The sequence below is a fragment of the Chiloscyllium plagiosum genome, unplaced genomic scaffold (assembly GCF_037043375.1).
Source record: "Chiloscyllium plagiosum isolate Xiang-an unplaced genomic scaffold, Cpla_swu_hap1 HiC_scaffold_7, whole genome shotgun sequence".
In the NCBI taxonomy this organism is placed as follows: Eukaryota; Metazoa; Chordata; class Chondrichthyes; order Orectolobiformes; family Hemiscylliidae; genus Chiloscyllium; species Chiloscyllium plagiosum.
Genome location: NW_028270145.1, coordinates 103,541,766 through 103,549,581, shown reverse-complemented (window position 1 = coordinate 103,549,581; position 7,816 = coordinate 103,541,766). Strand labels below are relative to the sequence as shown.

The 7,816-nt window shown below is 55.6% G+C and overlaps 1 long non-coding RNA gene across 1 annotated transcript; it reads right to left on the bottom strand.

The window, feature by feature from the left end:
- Nucleotides 1-708: 708 nt before the first annotated feature.
- Nucleotides 709-5,912, bottom strand: LOC148149675 (uncharacterized). The gene is made up of 4 exons (XR_015757559.1): nt 5,693-5,912; nt 5,208-5,307; nt 1,708-1,836; nt 709-1,001 (listed from the first exon to the last, which is right to left on the bottom strand). It is a non-coding gene; the product is annotated as an uncharacterized LOC148149675 (long non-coding RNA).
- Nucleotides 5,913-7,816: the final 1,904 nt, after the last annotated feature.

Genomic DNA, 7,816 nt, shown 5'->3' with positions numbered 1-7,816 from the left:
ATCTTCCCGACACCTCCCCTCTCCATCATGCCCTTGGAGTCCCGTCTGTTTCCGTCAGATCACTCCCTCGCTCTTCTTCACTCGAATGGATCCATCCATCAGTGAACTCCTTTCTCCCGGGATCCAGCCCTTCGCGCCCCCTGCCCCCCACAGAGAATCACGGATCTGATTATTGACTGCTCCCCCCTCGGAATAGTCCCCAGGGAGAAACCGCATTCCCTCGATCTGGGATCTGGCCTTTGAGGTGAATCCTGAATCTCCTTTTCCAAACAAACTCTCTGGGCCAGAACAAGGTTCGGAAACAAACCAAGTTCCTGGGGGCTAGAACCTCTCAGAGACCCTCCAGAAACAGTTGGGCAAAATGGCCTCCTGCTGTTCCCACTGTGTAACAGGCTGGGGAAGGGGCTGAATGGCCTCCTGCTGTTCCCCGTGTAACAGTCTGGGTAAGGGGCTGAATGGCCTCCTGCTGTTCCCCTGTGTAACAAGCGAGAGAATGGGCTGAATGGCCTCCTGCTGTTCCCCTGTGTGACAAGCTGGGGAAGGGGCTGAATGGCCTCCTGCTGTTCCCCCTGTGTAAAGGGGTTGGTAAAGGAGTAGATCCAATTGGATCTTACAACATCTGCAAACCTCATTGGTGGATCCCCTGTCTGGGCGATACTTGTTCTAATTGGTTAATTACAGACTAAGTCAATGTACAATCTGTTTATGTTCAATCTGTTTATTCCTGACAATGTTCCCTGATGGATGTTCAGATTGGTAGATTCCAGATGCAAATTCTGATTGGTCGATCCCTGATGGATGTTCTGATTGGTAGATCCGTGATGCTAGTTCTGATTGGTATATCACTGTTGGATGTTCTCATTGGTAGTTCTCTGATGGATGTTCTGATTGGTGGATCCCTGATGGATGTTCTGATTGGTGGATCCCTGCTGGATGATCCCTGATCAGTCCCTCAGCTCAGTCTCCAATCCCCACAGATCCTCCAATGTCACGTGTATGACCTTGGGAGAGGGTCACAAGAAGGGTCAAGGAGGAAACCTCTCAGAATATGCCCCTCCCCCCTAATCCCCCACCCCTCACCTGGTCCGTCAGCAACTTACAGCACCCACACTGAGAGGGTAGAGGGAGCTTCATCCTGTACCCAGCCCCCGGCTCTCCCTGTCCTGGGGACAGTGTCGAGGCAGCTTTATCCTGTATCCAACCCCGGGCTCTCCCTGTCCTGAGGACAGTGCAGAGGGAGCTTGACCCTGTATCCAATCTCGTCCTCTCCCTGTCCCTAGGAGTGTTTGATGGGTTGATGGTGTAGAGGGATCTTTGCTCTGTATCTAACCCCATACTGTCCCTTGGATGGGGGGCGGGGGGGGGGAACAGTGTAGAGGGAGCTTTCCTCTGCTCTGATCCCTGCCCAGTGATCCCTGGGCTAAAAGGGGTTTCTCTCTGTGTGACGGTGTGTGTGGGGGTGGGAGGGGAAAGCTCTGATTGGGCGATTCCCCCCACAGTTACCCCGGTAATTGGGCTCTGATTGGGGGGGACCCTGCAATGCACACTGTGGGTGAATAGCCGCACTCCAATAGTCGCCTCAGAACGGTGGAGTTCTGGACAATCATTGGGACTGTCGGTGGGGGAGGGGAAGGCTGAGGGGATGGAGCTCAGGGGGCTTATGTAAGCAGGAGTGTGTCAGGTCTCCCCACCCCAGCTGAACCCCACCCTGCTGTGCTGGGGGTCTGGGAAATCCCGGATTTCCCCGGGAAACGTCTCTCTCACGGCCATCTTCAGCTCCAGGGGGTAGACGTAGGTGGGCCATCTGGAATGGCACAGTCCGATCCCGGCTTTCCGCTGCCCAGGGAAGAGAGAGAGAGAAAGAGAGAGACAGGGGTCAGAGTTCAAGGGGTATTTTCCGGGTTCAGCAGTCTGCGCACCGGTTTTGGGGTTCAGGGGTCAGAGTGCAGTTTTAGAGTTCGGGGTCAAGATGTGGTTTGAGGGTTCAGGGGTCAGCATTCAGGTTCGGGTGTGGTTTGGGGGTTCGGGGGTCACAGTTCAGGGTCAGAGTGCAGATGGGAGTTTGGGGGTCAGAGCTCAGGTTTAGAGTGTAGTTTGAGCGTTTAGGGGTCAGGGTGTGGTTTGGGGTTCAGGGGTCAGAGATAAGGGTCAGGGTGTAGTTTGTAGGTTCAGGATTCAAGGTGTGGTTTGGGGGTTCAGGGGTCAGGGTTCAGGGGTCAGAGTTCAGGGTGTAGTTTGGAGGTTCGGGGTCAGGATTCGGGGTCGAGGTGTGGTTTGGGGTTGAGGGGTCAGAGTTCAGGGTCAGAGTGTAATTTGTGGGTTCATGGGTCAGGGTGCGGTTTGCGGTTCAGGGGTCAGATTTTGGGGTCAGGGTATAGTTTGTGGGTTTAAGGGTCAGGGTATGATTTGGGGTTCAGGGGTCAGAGTTCAGGGTCAGGGTGCAGTTTGTGGGTTCAGGGTCAGGGAGTAGTTCGTAGGTTCAGGGTGCAGTTTGCCAGTTCAGGGGTCAGAGTTCAGGGCTCAGGGTGGAGTTTGGGGGTTCAGGGGTCAGGATGCATTTTTGGAGTTTTTTAATAGATTAGATTAGATTAGATTACAGTGTGGAAACAGGCCCTTCGGCCCAACATGTCCACACCGACCCGCCGAAGCGCAACCCACCCATACCCCTACATTTACCCCTTACCTAACACTACGGGCAATTTAGCATAGCCAATTCACCTGACCTGCACATCTTTGGACTGTGGGAGGAAACCGGAGCACCCGGAGGAAACCCACGCAGACACGGGGAGAACGTGCAAACTCCACACAGTCAGTCGCCTGAGGCGGGAATTGAACCCGGGTCTCCGGCACTGTGAGGCAGCAGTGCTAACCACTGTGCCACCATGCCGCCCAGGGGGTTGGATGCGGTTTGGGGGTTCAGGCGTCAGAGTATGGGGTCAGAGTGCAGTTTGTGGATTAAGGGGTCAGAGTATGCGGTCAGGGTGTGGTTTGGGGGCTCAGGGGTCAGAGTGTATGGTCTGGGTGTAGTTTGGGGTTCGGGCTCAGGATGTATTTTAGGGGTTCAAGGGTCAGAGAATGGGATCAGTGTTCAGTTTGGAGTTTCAGGGGTCAGATTATGGGGTCAGGGTGTCGTTTGGGGATTCAGGGTTAAGAGTTTAGGGTCTGGGTGCTGTTTGGTGTTTGGGGGGTCAGGGTACGTTTTAGGGGTTCAGGGATCAGATTATGGGGTCAGGGTGCAGTTTTAGGGTTCAGGGGTCAGAGTATGGGGTCAAGGTGTGGTTTGGGGTTGAGGGGTCAGAGGTCAGGGCCAGAGTGTAGTTTGTGGGTTCAGGGGTCAGGGTGTAGTTTGGGGTTTCAGGTGTCAGGACTCAGGGTCAGGTTGTAGTTTGGGCTTTGGGGGGTTAGGGTGTGGTTTGGAGTTCAGGGGTCAGAGTTTGGAGTCAGGGTGTACTTTGCGTTTCAGGGTCAGGGTGCGTTTTAGATGTTCAGGGGTCAGAGTATGGGGTCAGGGTGCGGTTTAGGGGTTCATGGTTCAGAGTTTATGGTCTGGATGTAGTTTGGGTTTTGGGGGTCAGAGTTCGGGGTCAAAGTGTAGTTTGTGAGTTCAGGGGTGAGGGTGCATTTTGGGGGATCGGGGTCAGGTGCAGTTTGGGGGTTCAGGGGTGAGGGTATGGGGTCAGCGTGCGGTTTGGGGGCTCAAGGGTCAGAGTTTAGGGTCTGGGTGTAGTTTGGGGTTTGGGGTCAGGATGCGTTTTAGGAGTTCAGGGGTCAGAGAATGGGGTCAGGGTGCGGATTGGGGGTTCAGGCTTAAGAGTTTAGGGTCTGGGTGCTGTTTGGTGTTCGGGGGGTCAGGGTGCGTTTTAGGGGTTCAGGGCTCAGAGAATGGGGTCAGTGTGCGGTTTGGGGTTTCAGGGGTCAGATTATGGGGTCAGAGTGTGGTTTGGGGGCTCAGGGGTCAGAGTTTAGGGTCTGGGTGTAGTTTGGGGTTTGGGGTCAGGATGCGTTTTAGGGTCCAGGGGTCAGAGTATGGGGTCAGGGTGCGGTTTTGGGGTTCAGGGTTTAGGGTCTAGGTGTAGTCTGTGATTCGGGGGTCTGGGTGATCTTTAGGGGTTCAGGGGTCAGAGTATGGGGTCAGGGTGTGGTTTGGGGTTTCAGAGGTCAGACTATGGGGTCAGGGTGCAGTTTGGGGGCTCAGGGGTCAGAGTTTAGGGTCTGGTGTAGTTTGGGGTTCGGGGTCAGGATGTGTTTTAGGGGTTCAGGGGTCAGAGAACGTGGTCAGCGTGCGGATTGGGGGTTCAGGGTTAAGAGTTTAGGGTCTGGGTGCTGTTTGGTGTTCGGGGGGTCAGGGTGCGTTTTAGGGGTTCAGGGGTCAGAGAATGGGGTCAGTGTGCGGTTTGGGGTTTCAGGGGTCAGATTATGGGGTCAGGGTGTGGTTTGGGGGCTCAGGGGTCAGAGTTTAGGGTCTGGGTGTAGTTTGGGGTTTGGGGTCAGGATGCGTTTTAGGGTTCAGGGGTCAGAGTATGGGGTCAGGGTGCAGTTTTGGGGTTCAGGGTTTAGGGTCTAGGTGTAGTCTGTGGTTCGGGGGTCTGGGTGATCTTTAGGGGTTCAGGGGTCAGAGTATGGGGTCAGGGTGTGGTTTGGGGTTTCAGAGGTCAGATTATGGGGTCAGGGTGCAGTTTGGGGGCTCAGGGATCAGAGTTTAGGGTCTGGTGTAGTTTGGGGTTTGGGGTCAGGATGTGTTTTAGGGGTTCAGGGGTCAGAGAACGTGGTGAGGGTGTGGTTAGGGGGTTCAGGGTTAAGAGTTTAGGGTCTGGTGTAGTTTGGGGGTCAGGGTGCATTTTAGGGGTTCAGGGGTCAGAATATGAGGTCAGGGTGTGGTTTTTGGGTTCAGGGTTTAGAGTCTGGGTGGTTTTTAGGGGTTCAGGGGTCAGAGTTTGGGGTCAGGGTGTGGTGTTGTGGCTCGGGGTCAGAGTTTAGGCTCAGTGTGTAGTTTGAGGTCCAGGGGTTAGGGTGCGGTTTGGGGGTTGAGGGGTCAGAGTTCAGGGTTAGGGTGAAATTTGGGGTTCAGGGGTCAGGGTGCATTTTAGGTGTTTTGGGGTCAGAATATAGGGTTGGGGTACAGTTTCGGTGTTCAGTGGTCAGAGTTTAGGGTCTGTGCGTAATTTGGGGTTCGGGGGTCGGGGTCAGGGTGGGTCAGTCAGCCGTACCAGTCTCCGTCCAATCAGCCGATAGACCTCGTGTCTCCTACTTCGATTCTGTCTCTTATTGGCTGCAACTTCCAAAATTGAGGCAATCCAGAGTGGGAGGCTAGAGCAAGGCAGTAACGTGTTAGAGAGAGAGAGTGGGGGGAGGGGAGGAGAGAGTGGGGGAGGGAGAGTGAAAGACACGGTGAGGGGTGGGGGGGGGGGGAAGAGAGGAGCTCTCCCTCACCCCATTTCCTCTCTCTCACTCCCTCCGTCACTTACATCGTCCCTCTTGCTCTCTCCCCCCTCTCTCTCATTCCCTCTCTCACCCCCATTCCCCCCCACACATTTCCCCCTTTTCTCTCTCTTTCACATTCTCTCTCACACAATCCTCTGTCCCCCCCGTGCCCCCCTCTTAGCCCCATCTCCCACCCCCTCCCCCCTGTACCCCCTCTCACCCCCATCTCCCACCCCCTCCCCCCTCTTACTCCCATCTCCCACCCCCTTACCCCCATCTCCCACACCCCTCTCTGTAAAGCTCCATGTTGAGATGACCTTCCGGAAGCTTCCTTCCTGAGAGACTCTCGATGTAAACAATTTGTTTTTAATCTCTGGGAGGATCCAGCCCCTCACTGCAGACAGAGAGAGAGGGAGAGAGAGAGAGAGAAAGAGAGAGAGAGAGGGGGTGGGGGAGAGAGAAAGTGAGAGGAAGAGAGAGGCAGAGAGAGAGAGACACACAGACAGAGAGGGAGAGGGAGAGAGAGAGAGGGAGAGAGAGGGACAGAGGAAGAGGGAGAGAGAGAGGGAGGGAGAGAGAGGGACAGAGCAAGAGAGAGGGAGGGAGAGAGGGAGAGAGAGAGAGGGAGAGAGAGAGAGGGAGAGAGAGAGGGACAGAGGGAGAGAGAGAGGGAGGGAGAGAGAGGGACAGAGCAAGAGAGAGGGAGGGAGAGAGAGGGTCCTGGTTAGTCACGGGGTCAAGGGTTATGGGGGTGGGGAAGGAAAGAGAGTGGGGGACACGCACAGCGTCAGACATGATCGAACATAGGAGCTGACCCTGCAGACTCAATGGCCATCCCTATCTCTGTAACCTTCTCCAGCACCTATACCCCCCTCGCTATCTCTGTAACCCCCTCCAGCATCTACACCCCACTCCCTATGTCTGTAACGCCCTCCAGCATCTACACCCACTCACTAACTCTGTCACCTCCTCCTACCTGGACACCCCCTCCCTATCTCTGTCACCCCCTTCAGCCCCTACATCCCTCCCTATCTCTGTAACACACCCCAATCCACTACACACCCTCCCTATCTCTGTCACCTCCTCCTACCCTCTGCACCCCTTCATCCCCGGCATCCCAAGACTCCCCCCATCTCTGTCACCCCCTCCAACCCCTACACCCCCTCTCTATCTCTGTAAACCTTCCAGCTCCAACACCCGTCACTATCTCTATAACCCCCTCCAGCCCCTACACCCCCTCCCTATCTCTGTAACCCCCTCCAGCCCCAACATCCCCTCCCTATCTTGTAAACCCCTCCAGACCCTACATGCCCTCACTATCTCTGTAACCACCTTCCCCCTACACCCCCTCCCTATCTCTGTAACCCCCTTGCCCCCTACACCCCCTCCCTATCTCTGTAACCCCCTCCAGCCCCTACACCCCCTCCCTATCTCTGTAACCCCCTCCAGCCCCTGCACCCCCTCCCTATCTCTGTAACCCCCTCTACCCGTTCCTATCTCTGTAATCCTCTACACACCCTCCCTATCTTTGTAACACCCTCCAACCCCTGCATCCTTCCCTATCTCTGTAACCCCCTCCAGCCCCTACATCCCCTCCCTGGGGCCTAGCCCAGGTCAGCCATGTTCTCATGGAGTGACGGGGGTGGGGGGAGGGGGCGGTGCTGAGGAGGCTACTGCTATTTCCCGGTTTGCTCACGTGAAGCAGGAAAACGCCAGGCTTCGCTCCGGGCCTTGTGCTGAGTGAGCCACACCGGCCTAGATGGGATTGAGGGAGCGGGCACACAGGGAGCAGGAAACCACCCCCTCCCTCCCCCTCAGGCTCCCATTTCGGCCTGGAGTATACAACTCCAGGGAGTTGGGGATGAGGCCCAAACACACACACACACACACACACACTGAGGGAAGGCCCAGAATCCATTTGGGGGCCTAGTGAGGCAGACCCAACTCGGCACTCAGCGAGAGGGAGCAGGAAAATCCCAGGCTCTAACTTGGGCCTAGAGTCGCCAATCCCAGTGAGGGAGAGGGAAGCCCAGGATCCATTTGGGACCTAGTGTGAGACTGAGCTGACGAAGGTGGGAAACGCTTCCAAATCATTCATTGGAACATATCCCCGGGCCTGTGTAAATACATATACACACATCAGACATGTATGTATTCTCGTTTGGACATGCAGAACGTCACAAATGTCAACCATGTGCATTTAACTAGCGGTGTTAGGACAGCGAACCTCCCCCAACCCCCCCACCCCCTCAGGGCAGCAGCAATTTCAGCTGATCCTGACATCGAGATGTCAGTCCGTGGAGCTGAGACAGTCTGAAGGAGAAGAGAGTAAGAAAGGGAGAGAGAGGGAGAGAAGTGAACTTCAGAACTGAAGGCAATGGGAATCCGAGGGGGG